The sequence below is a fragment of the Delphinus delphis genome, chromosome 5 (assembly GCF_949987515.2).
Source record: "Delphinus delphis chromosome 5, mDelDel1.2, whole genome shotgun sequence".
NCBI classification, from domain to species: Eukaryota; Metazoa; Chordata; class Mammalia; order Artiodactyla; family Delphinidae; genus Delphinus; species Delphinus delphis.
In genome coordinates this window covers 129,068,358-129,084,847 of record NC_082687.1, presented here as the reverse complement: position 1 = coordinate 129,084,847, position 16,490 = coordinate 129,068,358, and the positions used below count along the sequence as shown (strand labels likewise).

General features: G+C 34.0%; 1 long non-coding RNA gene across 1 annotated transcript in view; it reads left to right on the top strand.

The window, feature by feature from the left end:
- LOC132426166 (uncharacterized) overlaps positions 1 to 16,490 on the top strand; it is a 188,336-nt gene that overhangs the window by 85,404 nt on the left and 86,442 nt on the right. The window lies entirely within an intron of this gene.

Below are 16,490 nucleotides of genomic sequence, written 5' to 3'. Positions count from 1 at the left end.
AAAATAATTAAAATTATTGATAATTTTTTTGTTTGTTTAATACTATTCAGGTTTTTATTTTTTCTTAAGTCACTTTTGGCAAGTTATTTTAACATTTTTAAATTCTATTTAAAATTTCAACAAAGATTTATGCAGTTTTTTCTATTTAATATCTGCAGTATCTGTAGCTATATCTGTATTTTAATTTATGATATGTATGTTCATATGTATGATAAAGATATGTTCTCTTTATGTTCTTCATTGATATTGTCAGAGACTTGTCAAATTTATTTGGTTTTAAATATGATTCAATTTTTTCCTGCTGAATATCTTTACTGTATATTATCTTATTTTAAAATATTATTTATATTTTAGTCTTTATTTTTATCTCATTAAGTAGTATTCTTATATTTGTTCTATTCTTCTTTGTGCTTCATTTGTATTTCCTCTGATTTGTTTTCTAACTTTCTAACTTTAATTTTATGTATTTAATATAAGAAGATTATATAAATTTCCTTCTATGTCTAAATTTATGTGCATTCTCCAAGTTTTCATAAATATTATTGACACTTTTGATTTCTTCTTTGGCCAGTAGATGGGAATTTTTTAAAGTTTACATCACTATTTTTCAACATAATTACATAGTTGCACAGTGCTCAGAAAATGTGTTTGATGCAGCATTTTTGAAATTTATGACACAACACATCATTGATTTTCTCAACTGTCTTATATACTGTAGCACTGGTATGTTTTCTATTTAGATGCGTGAAAAAAATACACAAACAGATTGAATAAAGTATGCTAATTGTTTTCTTAAAATCTCCCACATATTACAATATTGATAATCTACAAATAATATATCTTCTTGATATAGTTAATATTTATAAATGGATGATTTTAACATAAATGTATACTTTGTGGAATTGTCTATTTTTATTACAATATATTTTAATTTTAAATTTTCTTATTTTTGTTTGAATTGATTATTAATAGATTCTATGTTATTAGATTACAAATACAGACGTTTTATATCCTCTCGTGGAATTGAGCCTTCTATCACTATGTAACAAAACTCTTCTATTTTTGACTATTTTTGACAAATATATACCAGCTTTAATTTGATTCACATTGTCCTTCTATTTTTTTGTCCCTCCCCACACCTCTGTTTCTAGACATGTATGTATATACATGTATCTACATATTTATATTATATTTATATAGAAAAAGAGGTACATACGTATACTCACAGAGACACACACACACACATATATATGCATATGTGTACATACATATACCTATGGGTATTTTATTGAGGTATAATTTTATACAATGAAATAAACACCTCTTTAAGGGTATGACTTAAATACATGTAAATTTTTACATATGTATCGTATGTAACAACCAACCAAATAAAGACAGAATGTTTCTTTTATTGCAGTATGTTATTACATGTATCAGTAAGTTGGTCTTTTTTTTATTATTATTACTGCTTGGTATTCCTTTGTAGGAATATAACCCAATAGGTTTCTTTCTCCATTTTCCATGTTGTGGACATTTGTGTTGCTCCTAGACTTTGGCTACAATGAATAATGGGGCTGTAAACCTTGTTGTACAAGCATTTTTCTGGTCATCATTCTTCCTTTCTATAGAAGTAGAATTGCTGGATCATGGTATATAAGTATATTTAACTTTAGTAGCAACTTCCAAAAAGTTTCAAATGTGTACGTGTCTGTTTAACAACTTTAAGATATATTTTATATACAATATTCATTTTTATTGTGTATAATTTAATGATTTGAAATATGAAACTATAACCACAATCAAGAGAATAGACATATCTATCTCACTTTCTTCCCCTCAAAAATGTTTTCTTGACTGTTTTGCAATCTCATTTCCACAACCTTGCCCCACCCAATCACACTCTATTATACAAAAGTTTCTGTTTTATTTTTAATTTTACATAGAGTAATACAATATGTATTTTTAAAAAAATCTTGTTTCTTTCACCAGCATAATTGTTTTGAGATACATACACATCATTGTGTTTGTCCGTGGTTCACTCCTTTGTATTCCTGAGTAAAGTTCCATTACAGGGAAACACAATTTGTTTATCCATTTAACTGTAGACGAGCATTTGGGTTGTTTCCAGTTTTGGGCTATCGCAAATAAGGCTGTTATGTATATTCGTGTGAAAGTATTTGTGCAGACTTATGCTTTCATTTCCCTTGGGTAAATAGGTAATAGTGGAATGTCTGTGTTATATGGTAGGTGTATGTTTAACTTTTTAAGAAACAATAGAATTGTTTTGCAAGGTGAGTGTACTATTTTAAATTCTTAACAGAAGTATTTGAGAGTTACAGTTGCTCCACATTTTTGATAATACTGGTATGATCAAACTTTTAAATTTTAGACATGCTAATAGTTTTACAGTAGTATCTTGTGATTTTAATTTGTGTTTCCCTAATGACTAATTCCAGTATGGTTTTAGTATTTTGGTATTTTATGGTTTTAATATTTATTTTAGTATTTTATACCAGTAATGTGTAAGAATTTTATTTGGGATTGTAAATAGTTTTTTTTGTTTCTTTGTGCTTTTGCGATACGCGGGCCTCTCACTGTTGCGGCCTCTCCCGTTGCGGGGCACAGGCTCCGGACGCACAGGCTCAGCGGCCCTGGCTCACGGGCCCAGCCGCTCCGCGGCATGTGGGATCTTCCCTGACTGGGGTACGAACCCGTGTCCCTTGCATTGGCAAGCGGACTCTCAACAACTGTGCCACCAGGGAAGCCCCTGTAAATAGTTCTGATTATCCTATTTGGGTGAGTGTGTAGTTGTTTTTGACTGGTTTAATTTGCATTTTTTCTGAGGAGTAATGATGTTTAACAACTCTTCATAAGCTTAAAACCTATTTGAATATTCTACTTTAGGAAATAATTTAAATCTTTTACTTATGTTTGTTTTTTCTTATTAATACAATTATATATTTTTAATATGAAATCCTTGGCAGATATTTCAATTGCAGATATCTTCTTTCATTGTTTGGCTTACTATTTTACTATCTTAGTAGTGTCTTTAATAAGTAGATTTTTAATAATTTTGGTAAAGTCAAATTTGTCATTTTTTCCTAGTTACCTTTTTGTGTTCTGTTTAGGACATCTTTGCCTAACACAATATCGTGAATATATTCTCAAATATTTCCTCCTGGAATCTTTATAGTTTAACTTCATATTTAGGTTTATGATTCATCTTGAATTAATCTTAGAATGTTAGGAGTTAAGGGTCAGGTAAATGTGTTTCATTCTAGATTTCCGGTTGCTGCAGCACCATTTGTTGAGAGTATGTTCTTTCCCCCATTAAATCGTTTGGATGCCTTTATCCAGTGGCTGTAGTGGTGAGGGTCTACTTCTGTGCTCTCTGTTTACTCATGTGAATACCACACAGTCTTAATTAATGTAACTATATAGTAATTTTTCAAGTGACATAGTGTCCATGTTCATATAGATCTAAATGTATACTGAATTATTCAAATCGTCTTTTTTTTCTTTTTGCGAGTTTCATTAATTTGCCTTTTTCCAGACACGGTTATTTTATTTAAATTGTCAAATACATTGGTATAGTGATGCTTATAATATCATTTTAATCTTTTTAGAATTTGTAATGATGTTTGCCTTTTTTTTACTAATTCATAAATTTTTTTATCCTATTTTATTTTCCTGATCAGTCTTGCCAGGGAGTTACACTTTCATTACTTTTTCAAAAAAAATGAACTTTTGATTTACTGATTTCATCTATTTTAAATGCTTTCTATTCTATTGAATTCTTCTCTTATATTTATAATTTTGTACCTTCTAATATTTGTGAGATGAATTTGCTCTTTTTGGTCTGGTTTTCTGAGATAGTTCTTATCATTGATTTTAACCTGACTTCTTTTGTAATACGTAATTTAAAGTGGCAGATCACTAAGAGCAGTGCTTTAGATGCTTACCACAAACTCAACTGGTTGTATCATTCAGTGATTATCATTCCGGCCAAAGGTTTTGGATCTTATTGAGAATTGCTTAATGAGTCAGTATACTGTCTACGTTGGTGACTGTTTCACATATACTTGAGCACAGTATGTTTTCTGAAGTTGTTGGAAATGGTGTTCTATATATACAAATTAACTCAAGTTTATTCAAATTTGTTCAAATCTTCTATAACCTCAAGTCTTGTTAAATCTTCCATAACTTCACTAATTTTTTCCCTCTACTTGGATCTATCAATTATTGAATGAGGACTGTTATCATCTTCAAATATGATTGTGAATTTGACTTCTCCATTTAGTCTTATTTCTTCACATATACCGATGCTATATTATTAGATACATTCATATTTAAGGTTGTTGAGTTGGCTTTTTTATTATTATAAAATGTCTTTATTCATCTCTGGTAATGTTCTTTGTATTATGTCTTACTTTGATATTAATACATCGATAACAGCCTTATTATCCTTAGTGTACGTCCAAACTCGTGTGTCACCCATGTGGTTGCAGTAGCACCCCTCTCTCAGTTGGCTCCAGTGGCCATATTGGGGGATACTATGTTGAGGGAGAGTGTCACGGAGAAGGAAAAGGAAAATAACTGAGCTTCCTATTTGAATGAGTTGGCTCAGTATTTTGCTACAAGCCAAAAAATTGACAGCAGCTGCTTTCCAGCCATTTAGGGGTGGCCTTGAAAGACAGTAGCAAGACAAAATCTTTTAAATGGACCAAACAGTGAGGGATGCACCTGGTCTTCCACTTACAATGGAATACTTGCTGATCAAGGTAAGGATGTTTGTGGACTTATGGACAGTGGCAGATGGCCTGGCTGGCTATTTAAGTACATGACAGGAAAAACCTGGAAAAGAGAAGACAGTGGGGCCTGAGGTAGACATGTAAATGGATATATCAGAAGTGGCACGAGTGTGAAGATCTTTGTATCTCATTTTAATGACCACCAGGAAGTATCCATTGTGAAAAACTATTGAATGACCAAGTAGACTCAATTTGTTGCATTACCAGACACATGGTGGCACATTGGCTACATTGGGAACCTTCTATCCTGGAAGGGCAAGTGATTTATTCTTATAGGAATAGATACCTACTCCAGTTATGAGTCTGCCTTTCCTGCACATAAAGCCTCAGTCAGCATCATTATCTGGAGTTTACAGCATGCTAAATCTGTAGGTATGAGATCCCACATAGTACATAATCTGACAGAAGGTCCCAGTTCACAGCAAAGAAGATACAAAAGTGGGCCAATGACCATGGAAGCCACTAATTACATTTCTTTTTGTATCATACAGAAGCTGATGGCCTGAGAAAATAGGTGGCCAGCTAAAGCACAGCTGTTGTGTCATCTCAGAAGCTGTACGCCATCCAGGATGGTAGTATTTATACTGACTTAGACACCCCCATTTGATGCTGTGTCTGCAATAAAAACCAGGGAACCAGGAAGTAGAAGCAAGCGTGATAGTGAATTTTATATGTCAACTTGACTGAGCCAGGGTGTCCAGATATTTGATTAAACATTATTCTAGGTGTTTCTGTGAGTGTATTTTTGGGTGAGATTTACATTTAAATCAGTGGACCTTGAGTAAAGCAAATTGCTCTGCAGAATGTAGCTGGGCCTTATTCAATCAGTTGAAGGTCTGAATAGAACAAAAGGCTGGCCTCCCTGGAGTAAGAGGAAATTTTCCCGAAAGACTGCCTTTGGTCTTTATCTGCAACATCAGCTGTTCTGGTTCACCAGCAGACTGCCTTTGAACTCAAACTGCAAGTCCTTCCTCACTCTTTGGGCTGCCAGCTTCCCCCATCAGATTTTGGACTTGTCAAGCCTCCACAATTGAGTCAACTCTTTAAAATAAATCTCTTTCTCTACATACACACATCCTATTGGTTTTGTTTCTCTGGAGAATTCTGCCTAATATAGTAAGCATAGGCCTAATTACCATCACCCAAATGTCCACTGGAAGAATCTGAGTTCTTATCTCCTTAACTTTGGCTCTAAGTATTTAGAGGTCTTTGTCCCAAAGAGGGTGAACTCTTGCCAGGAGACACAGCCATGGGCCAATTAATCTTCAAGCTAAAGTTGACACCAAGGTACATTTGAAGCCATGTGTCCAGGTACCAGAAGGAAAGAAGAATCATCATCTTGACAATAGTACTTCACTCCAATCAGAAGAAGGAGGTAGAACTACTCTTACACAATGGCAGAGAGAGGAGTACGTGCGGAACTCAAGTGATCTACATGAGCCTCCTGGTAGTTTTGTTCCCAGTTGTGGCTGTGAATGGACAAGTGTAGCAACCGTATCTTGAGGATAGTATGACTACTGTAGGCTCAGAAACACCACAAATGAGGAATTAAACCACAGCACCAGATAAACCACAAAAATTAGCATGGAGAGGCTGTGAATTCCAGTTGCAGTCCTAGACCAATTGCATAGTGGACTGTAGTTAATTTCACTAACATTTATCTACTGAGTTTTCCCTGAATAGGAGGATCCCTGGTACATTGGAGGACCCAGTCCCTGAACATGTATGGACAAATGGATCTGAGTAGTACAAGGCGTGGGTAGTGGCAAACGTGGAAGGCATCAAAAGATACCAGTTCTATGAGATCAGTGCCACTTATGACCTCATTCAACCTTGATTACTTCGTTAGAGTTCACCATCTCCAAATACAGCCACGATGAGGTTTGGGGATTCAACATTGAATTTGTGGGGCAGGGCACAAACATTCAGTCCATACCACTTACATGTTTAACTCAGTTTAATGTTGCTCCTGAAAGGCCCAAGTCTTGGAGAGTCTTGAAGCCTGATCTGATCCCCATGCACAGAATGAAAAAGTACCCACCTCTTTGAGGAAAGAAGCACTGATACCTGCAAACTGAGGTATGCTCTTCTTTCTATGAATTTGGTTTGTTTAGACATCTTTGCATTCACAGTTCGCAAGTTCACACTGATATTTTCATTCATATATAGGAACTGATACTTAAAAATCATATAAATATTAATATATAATATGTTAATTATACATTATATAATAAAGAATTAAATCATTTATAAAGTAAAAATCATAAATACAAATTTATAATGTACTAATTATGTGTTATAACATATATAAATGATTTTTTAAATTTACCAGCTCCTTTTTTCTTAGTTATTATTGCAGTCCTTTATATACTGTTTATGTGGCTCTGTTTTTGGAGGTATTGTTTTAAACTGCATGCATTCGACTCAGACTCATCTAGTCCATTTCCATTCCCATGTATTGCAGCTACTAATATATTTAGATTACTTTTTAACTTTTTTTTGTTTGTTTTCTTCATCCCATTTTATTTTATTTTGCTTTATTTTACTCTTTTCTAGCTTTCTTTAGATCTGATTAAAGCTCTTCTCTTCATTAAATTTTTCTCCTCCTGGTTTAAAATATATATTTTCTGCATCTCTTCTAGGTTAAAAGTTAGTCATTAATACTTTAATCATGTATACTTGAGTTAAAATCTATAGTCAGTTAATTTTTTCACATGCCATGCAAAAAACAAAAAAAAATCAAGAAATTATAATTACTGCCTCCCCAATTTACATTTTACTATGTCTAGTAATTTAGCTCTAGTGTCTCTAATGAACTGTGTTTAGGCATGCTCTATGTTTGTTTATATAAAAAATCTTTAATTGCCCTCATTTTGAAAAATAGCTCAGTGCAGTTACATTTCTATGGTTTAAAGTGGTTTCCTCTCAACATTTTTATTCCATTTTCTTTTGACTTCCATTGTTGTTCTGGAGAAATCAGTTATCATTTAATTCTTCTTCCAATTGTAGAAAACGTTTTTTCTATATGGCTGCTTTGTGACTTTCTCTTTACCTTCACTGTTTAACTGTGGTTTAACATTTAAGTGACTAGGAATGGATTTATTTTTTTTATTCTGCTTCAGGTTCTTTAGACTTTCTGAATTTGAAGAATGGTGACCTTCATTAATTGACTCTGCTAATTTTTTTTTATCTATTCCTATAAACTCTATGACAAAGACCTTGGATATTCTTTTTCAATTTATCTCACTCTGTATTATGTGTTTTTCATATAGTGGTTTCTCTGTGCTCCATTCTGTATACTTTCTTTGTTTCTAGTTTCAGTTTTATTAATTCCTATTTTAGCTCTTGTCTAATCTGAAGTTTAACATCACCATTACATAGAATTTGTGTGTTTATATGTGTTTGTTCATTGTCTCTAAAATTTCCATTTTACTAAATGTCAAGGTGCCTAACCATTCATGATAGTTTAGGGTTGTCAGCTTTTACTTTGCTTTCCTTACTTTACTTCTTTAAACATAGAAATATAATAGTTTTGCATTTTTAGAAAAACATATTTAAGTTTGGGAGTACCTGTGGAGTTGGTTCTGTTGTTAGTTATTACAGATGACTCTTACTAATGGAAGCTTTTTCCTTATTTATTTTGTAATTTTGGATTGTGAGTTCATCACTGTTGTCATTCTGTCTGTGGTAATTCTTGAGGATGAATTGCATGGCTGTTCTTACAGAAGAAATTGTGTTTGATCTTATCAGGTTTCTGGGAGCACTGCAAGCCCAGTTCCTCTTAAATTTTAAAACCTTGAGTTGGCACTGTACATTCGGACTGAAACCTGTTACTAAAGCATTGTTAAAGTGCCAATTATATCTCAGAAAGGATTTATTTATTTATTTAACATCTCCAAATACCAAAGCAGGTTTAGAATTTTCTTTATGGTCTGCTTTTCTTTGGTGCAGTTTTATTTCTTTCTTACCTTTTTTCAGGCACTTATTTCATCCTAAGATTAGCTTTGTGTGTGGTATTCTCCAGTCCATATCCCTACCTTTCATAAGCTCCTGATCTTTATGTGGAAAAGAGCTAATACCTGGGTTTTTTCTATTCTGTGATGGCATCTGGCAACTTCATTGCTTACAACGTTTCTAGAACCACATTCCATTATCTTCCCTGGCCTCTGTTAATTTTCTTCAGGCCTATATATATCTGAAAGCATATTAATTATTTTACCTAGCATTTTATATTTGCCATGATTAGGTTTTCACATCAGACCTCATCTGAATAGTGTTGATGCTATAACATTTTTAATAGGACTGGAATATATAATTTTAACGTCCGTTCTAATCCCCTGCAATTTATGATGCTTTCACTTTTTGTAACCAGTCATTAATATATAATTAATTGTTTATGGTATAAAATAAATACTTTAAGAATCCAAGTATACATAAATAGAAAAACAAATACCAAGTCCATTCAAGGCAGCCTAAATTATTAATATGTGGATTCATTCACTATAAATATTTGTTTCCCTCATCTTTACCCACCTTAACCCTAAAAACAATTATGGGTTTTTCTTATTCTGGAAGAATGCCTTATACTTTTGGCTCTATGATACAAAATAATTCTCAAATAGTGCAATAACTCCTTAACTTGATGTCTGAACTATAAACATGAAAATCGTTATAATTGATAATAATATTCAATTTTTACTTTGTTAATGTGCAAATTTAACTACTTTCTGAGGAAATTAAAACATAGTATATGGAAAATACATAGTATATGGAAAATTTTAAGGCATTATGTGAACTTTAATAAAAAGGCTACCAAATGGTCAATGTATTAATTTAGGTGATCTTAACTATTGATCCTTATATTAAACTCAATTGAATTGTATACAGTATTAATGATATTTATGATGGCTTTATAATATTACATTTTTATATATTGTCCAAAGAATATCAGTATTCATAGTTGAAGAAATTGCCTGTACAGCAAGTCAGAATAGTGTATATGATACTAAGATCTCCACCAGTTGTTTTTTTTAATATCTTATTTTCTCTTCTTTCTATTTGTCCCTACTCTTCCTTCTTCCATCTCTCTGTCATTTTTTTTCTCTTTCTCTGTTGCTTTATCTTAGTATCATCACTTGTTACCTAATGCCCTGCCCACTTCAAATTCTTTTTTTGAACTGCCAATATTTATTTTCCACCTTTACAAATCATTGCAAAAAAGGGGCCAGCAACACTTCAAGGTAACATTAAACTTTTCATAATTTAATGTTACAAGCCTACTCGTATCCCCATAAAAATTACATACTTCTAACCCTAACTTTGAAAACTCATCTGTCTTGAATTCAAAAAGTATATTCCGAACAATGTTTTTCTTTGTTTCCTCTATCCAAGCCCTATTTCCATAGAGGTGCTTTATATTATTATTGGCACTATTGTCTGAATGTTTGTGTCCTCCTCAGATTCATATGTTGAAAAAACCCATTGCCCAAAGTGATGATATTAGGAGGTGGGGCCTTTGGAAAGTGACTGGGTCAAGAGGGTGGGGTCTCCATGATTGGGGTTAGTGCCCTTACAAAAGAGACCTCACAGAGATTTTCTTGTTCACTCCATCATGTGAGGGCACAGCAAAAAAGTGCCAACTGTGAACATGAAAGCAATCTCTCACCAGTTACTGAATCTGCCAGCATTTTGATCTTGGACCTCCTATCTTCAAGAACTGTGAGCATTCAGTTTTTCTTGTTTATAAGCCACCCAGTCTATGGTATTTTGCTAAGGCAGCATGAATGGACACAAACAATCAGATACAATTGTTTAATGCTTTCCCTAAGTTCTATTCTTTATCTTAGCCATTGTGGGTACAAATATTTGCCTATGCTAATACAAAAACATGAAACCAATTATTTACTTAAAACTAATATTTGAATAGCACCTTAAAACTTATAAAACACTTTCATGTATATTATTTTAACTTTGTATGGCAGATAGAATTATCTGCATTTTATGGATGGAGAAACTGACAATGAAAAGTTTAGATGATTTACCTAAGAAAATAAAACAGGAAATTTCAAAGTTTATTGGAGCTGTATTTACCTAGAACAGTTCCTGGTCTACTTCAGATTATTAATAAATGCTTGCTGCATGAATAAAATAATAAGGCAGGAGTAGGTTTATATCAAACTCTTGCTTGCTAGCTATGTGATTTTGCACAATTTCCTTGAGTATTCTGAACCTCAAATGTCTGAAAATTGAAAATAATAGTTTCTTTTTAAAAGAATTACTGTGATCATGAAATAGAATAGCATATATGACATAATTAACAGTATGTCAGTTAATTTAGCTTTCTTCCTCTTTAATCTAGAGTCATAGTTTTTAGCATTCCAGGACATAGAAAATCCATGGAATTCTGGAGTCTATCCTTTACCTAAACCAGGCATTTTTCTTCTCTACTACATTCTATTTTTTTTTTTTTTTTTTTTTTTTGCAGTACACGGGCCTCTCCCGTTGCGGAGCACAGGCTCCGGATGCGCAGGCTCAGTGGCCATGGCTTACGGGCCCAGCCGCTCCGTGGCATGTGGGATCCTCCCGGACCGGGGCACGAACCCGTGTCCCCTGCATCGGCAGGCGGACTCTCAACCACTGCGCCACCAGGGAAGCCCTCCTTTTTTTTTAATCTCTGCAAATTGTGTTACTTATCACCTTCAAAGTGAAGACAAAATGTGGAACATTTGGTAGTAAAATGTGTCTACATTTACATTTATGCAGATTGTACATATTTATTTGTTTTAATATCCATTTCCATGAAATGGCTATGACAAATTAAGTCTAAAGCTTAGTGTCTTAATTAAATTTAAAATCCATTTAAAAAATTGACCTATTTAGCAACCACATAAAACTTCATATTCCACGCAATAGTCATATTCTTAAAATGGAATTGGAGACAATCACAAGAGAAAATAAACTGCAGAGGTATTTCCCCCCTATGATCCAACTGGAGGACTATTGAAACCTCTCCAGAAAATGTGTTCCTCTTCCATCATCACTAGCATTTACTGAAACATATCTTATTCTGGGAGGCAGACATATTTGATAGTTTATATAGAAAGACCACTGCTACATTTCAAGAATCCTATTCCCTTGCTTGAGCCTTCTTATCCAATTATTTTTTACCTGTATACTTAAACACAGATTGAATATCAGACTCAGACCCATGCTGAACAGTTGAAATCTTTTCCTGGTGATTTACTTTCTGGTTCAGATTTCTGAAAGCTAACCTCCAGCTTGTGTTGTGTAAGAAGTATCTTGCCTCACCTCTTGAGGGTGACTTGGTTTTCTGCACAGCATTGTTTAGCTTGTACAGATTGAACATACCCTTGCAAAAATCCCTGGTTGGGTACCTAGTGCCAGACTCAAAAATTGTCTACCTCTCAAATATGTCTCCATCTCAAACTTAATTTTATTAATCAACTTGTTAATAGTACTGACTAGATCTAATCTTTGCCATGTATCTTCAAGCACTTCTTATATGCTATATATACATCCTTGCATACATTATTGAACTGCCTTGGCTGAGAAAGTCATTCTTCAGTCTCTTCTTTAATACTTATAATTATGTGGCATGTACTGGCTAGACATTGGAGATACAGAAATAAAGACATTGTTCTTTCCTGAATGTGCTAATGAATAACAAACTCTTAAAGACTTTTTATCTTCATTTTTTGATTCCTTAAGTGTTTGGGTATAAAAACCATATGTTCAGACATACTTATGACTTTTATAAAAAAGACAGGCCATGTATCCTCTAGAAATTGCCTATTGGATATTTACAATAGAAGAAAATGATTTGCATAAATAACCCAGGAACCGAGATGAGCTATACTTTTCGCACAGTTCTCATTCCATAAATGGTTCATTCTTGTACAGCTGAATTAATTCTAGAAGGTCAGAGGGTTGGTAAAAGATAAAATTAATCCACATTACTGATAAAATAAGAGCTTAACTTGCTTAATCATAAGACACTGGAACACTTTCATGTTGTGAACTCACACAGAAAAGTTTCAGAGAGCTGCTATCGTCCATCTCATGCTTAAGACTGCAGTAGATTGAAGTCAAATGAAAGAATGTCTTAGAACCAAGCATCTTAACACTTTATGTCATTAATAAAACTGAGTCAACTACTTTTCTGATGGCACTCTTAGATTACTCTTCAAAGGGAAAAGAAAATTCCCAAGATGCCTATATTTCTAGGGAAATTGTAGGTTTAATGATGTAAAGTGGGATTTCCAAAACATCATTATTGTACAGTGCTCATGCCATGAGCACAGGTCTACTCATCATCTCAATTACATACATTTTTGCTCTTGCTTTTCTTGGAACCAAAAAAGTGTTTTACTTTGAGAGCTGAAATTTAGGCCTGTCCTCTGACACCCTCTTCTTTAGAGAGAGGTCTTGCAGATGACTTCTTATCTTCTGATTGCCAAGGAAAAGGCAATTATTTAATAATTCTCCTTACCATTGACAATATATTTTGAGAGATACATTTTTCTTTTTGTAATCTTCATCCTTTGCCTCTTAATATTTCTGTACTTTCTGTACCCAAATGACTTTATATTAGATATTTTCTTTAGATTTCTCAGTAAGTAATTCAAACCTGACATGTTAAACTGAACCAAACACATTTGTTTATTAGTTACATTCTGTGATAACAAACTACCCCATTTCCACATTGGATTATAAAAACTAATATTTCGTATAAAGGGCATACATCAATTGTGTCTCTGCTAAGCTTGACTGGAGTCTGCATGTCTTCTAACTCTGAGACCACTATCTGGGTGTTGTAATTGCAGATGGTAGGAATGCAAGACCTCAAACCATATTTCACAGTAACATTTAAAACTTGCTTGGATGAGATCATGGTAAAATCATGTCACTCACATTTCCTTGACCAAAACTTGTCATTTGGCTAAGCTCAAAGTCAATAAAATTGGTCTTATATTTCTACCCCTGGGCAAATGATAAAACAGTGAGTGGAAATGCATGATGACCCTACTACAGAGAGAAAGAGTGAGCAGCTAGGAACATTAATTCAATCTACCATAATGTCTCCAACCTGATCCTTTCCCTAAATGCCCACCTTGTTGATCATGCTTGTTTTTTTTTTGTTTTGTTTTGTTTTTTTTGCGGTACACGGGCCTCTCTCTGTTGTGGCCTCTCCCGTTGCGGAGCACAGGCTCCGGACGCGCAGGCTCAGCGGCTATGGCTCACGGGCCCAGCTGCACCGCAGCATGTGGGATCTTCCTGGACCAGGGCACAAACCCATGTCCCCTGAATCGGCAGGCGGACTCTCAACCACTGCACCACCAGGGAAGCCCTGGTCTACACTCTTTAAGACAGCCTTGTGAACCTCTCTGACATACTAAAGCTGAGGTTTTGGGGGTTTTTTTTAACATCTTTATTGGAGTATAATTGCTTTACAATGGTGTGTTAGTTTCTGCTGTACAACAAAGTGAATCAGCTGTATGTATACATATATCCCCATATCCCTTCCCTCTTGAACCTCCCTCCCACCCTCCCTATCCCACCCCTCTAGATGGTCACAAAGCACTGAGCTGATCTCCCTGTGCTATGCGGCTGCTTCCCACTAGCTGTCTACCTTACGTTTGGTAGTGTATATATGTCCATGCCACTCTCTCATTTTGTCCCAGCTTACCCTTCCCCCTCTCCATATCCTCAAGTCCATGCTCTAGTAGGTCTGTGTCTTTATTCCCGTCTTACCCCTAGGTTCTTCATGACATTTTTTTTTCTTAGATTCCATATATATGTGTTAGCATACAGTATTTGTTTTTCTCTTTCTGACTTCCTTCACTCTGTATGACAGACTCTAGGTCCATCCACCTCACTACAAATAACGCAACTTCATTTCTTTTTATGACTAATATTCCATTGAATATATGTGCCACATCTTCTTTATCCATTCATCTGTTGATGGACATTTAGGTTGCTTCCATGTCCTGGCTATTGTAAATAGTGATGCAACGAACATTATGGTACATGACTCTTTTTGAATTATGGTTTTCTCAGGGTATATGCCCAGTACTGGGATTGCTGGGTCGTATGGTAGTTCTATTTTTAGTTTTTAAGGAACCTCCCTACTGTTCTCCATAGTGGCTGTATCAATTTTCATTCCCACCAACAGTGCAAGAGGGACAACACAATTTTTTAAATGACATTCTCAATTATAACTTTCCTAAATGATCAAATGAAAGATTGATGAAATACTTTGTAGACCTCAACATTAGCACTGATTTTCTTTATCAATTCCCAAACAGGTCTTTTCATTAAATAAGCATAACTATTATTATTGTTGTTATTAATTTAATACATTTATTACTAATATAAATTATACAGTATATTGAATAAATGTTCAATTAAAGGAAGTATACAAATGTTCAATTAAAGGAAGTATACAGATGCTCAGTTAAAGGTGTTATCTATATCTGTAGATGAGTAACAGATTCAGAGGATTTAGCAGTTGAGCAAAGTAACTAAGAAAGCGGTAGATTCAAGCTGGGTCTCTCTGATGAGAAAATTGAAATTATAAACAAACACACATTGTACCACCTTTAAGAAAAATAAGGCACGTGTTTGGATTAACTACAGATAATTGTGGTATTAGAAAATGAATAATATTGGCAGGAATTGTAGAACTAATAAAATTCTCACATAAACTTTTAGTTTTGAACTTCTCTTACCATTATAACAATAAGCAAATAATAGGATAGATGAAATCCAGCTGTAGCCAGGATTCTAAAAAGTGCGTGTCCATACATATTATTCCTTTGAGTTTTATTCAGTTTATTGCCTGGATGCTTTTCTGCATTTTAATTTCTATTTTAGTGTCTATATAAGCCAATATAATAAGAAGCCATTCTGGAGAGTTAAATTTGAGTAATTAAGCAATTCAGCAGATCTGGAGCCCCAAACAAATAGTTTTTAAACATGTTTCATTATGATCTATAGACATTTCTTGTTGTTTACATTGTAAATGGCCTTAGCCATATAGATGGCATCTTGGGTATGTGAAGGAATTTGTGCTTCCAAGAGCAGACCAAGCAGCCCTCTCTGTCTTGCAGCCATTGTTTCTTATTTTTATCCTAATCATACCATTTGTGATCTTTAGCGTCTTCAGGGAAAGGTGTTCCTGAGGGCACTTGAGCTTGGCAAATTAAATGAGCATTTTAAAGTGAGCAATATTTAAAATATTTTAAATGAACATATTTAAAAATGAGCAATACTGGTTTTGGGAACATAAAATTAAAACCCAGTTTAAAGACCAGCTTGTTCCTTAGGTTGAAACTGTGTATAATTATATGCTTTAAGGGATTTGATTTATCCTTCTGTAAACCTGTATCAGTGTAGAAAGTGACTTGCTCTGATTTTCCTATAAAGAGAAAGTATTATAAACATATTAATTTTAAATTAAGCCAGATAACAAGATCTACTTCTGAAAAGTGGGATTCCCAGTTTCGGGGAAAAATTACAAAGAAGGTTTCAATGAGAAAATATTACTTATCTTAAACAGAACATGTTAGTAAAATGCTTAAACCATGTAATTTGTAACACTTTGATCATATTAAAATGTGGTGAATGGGGCTTCCCTGGTGGCGCAGTGGTTGGGAGTCC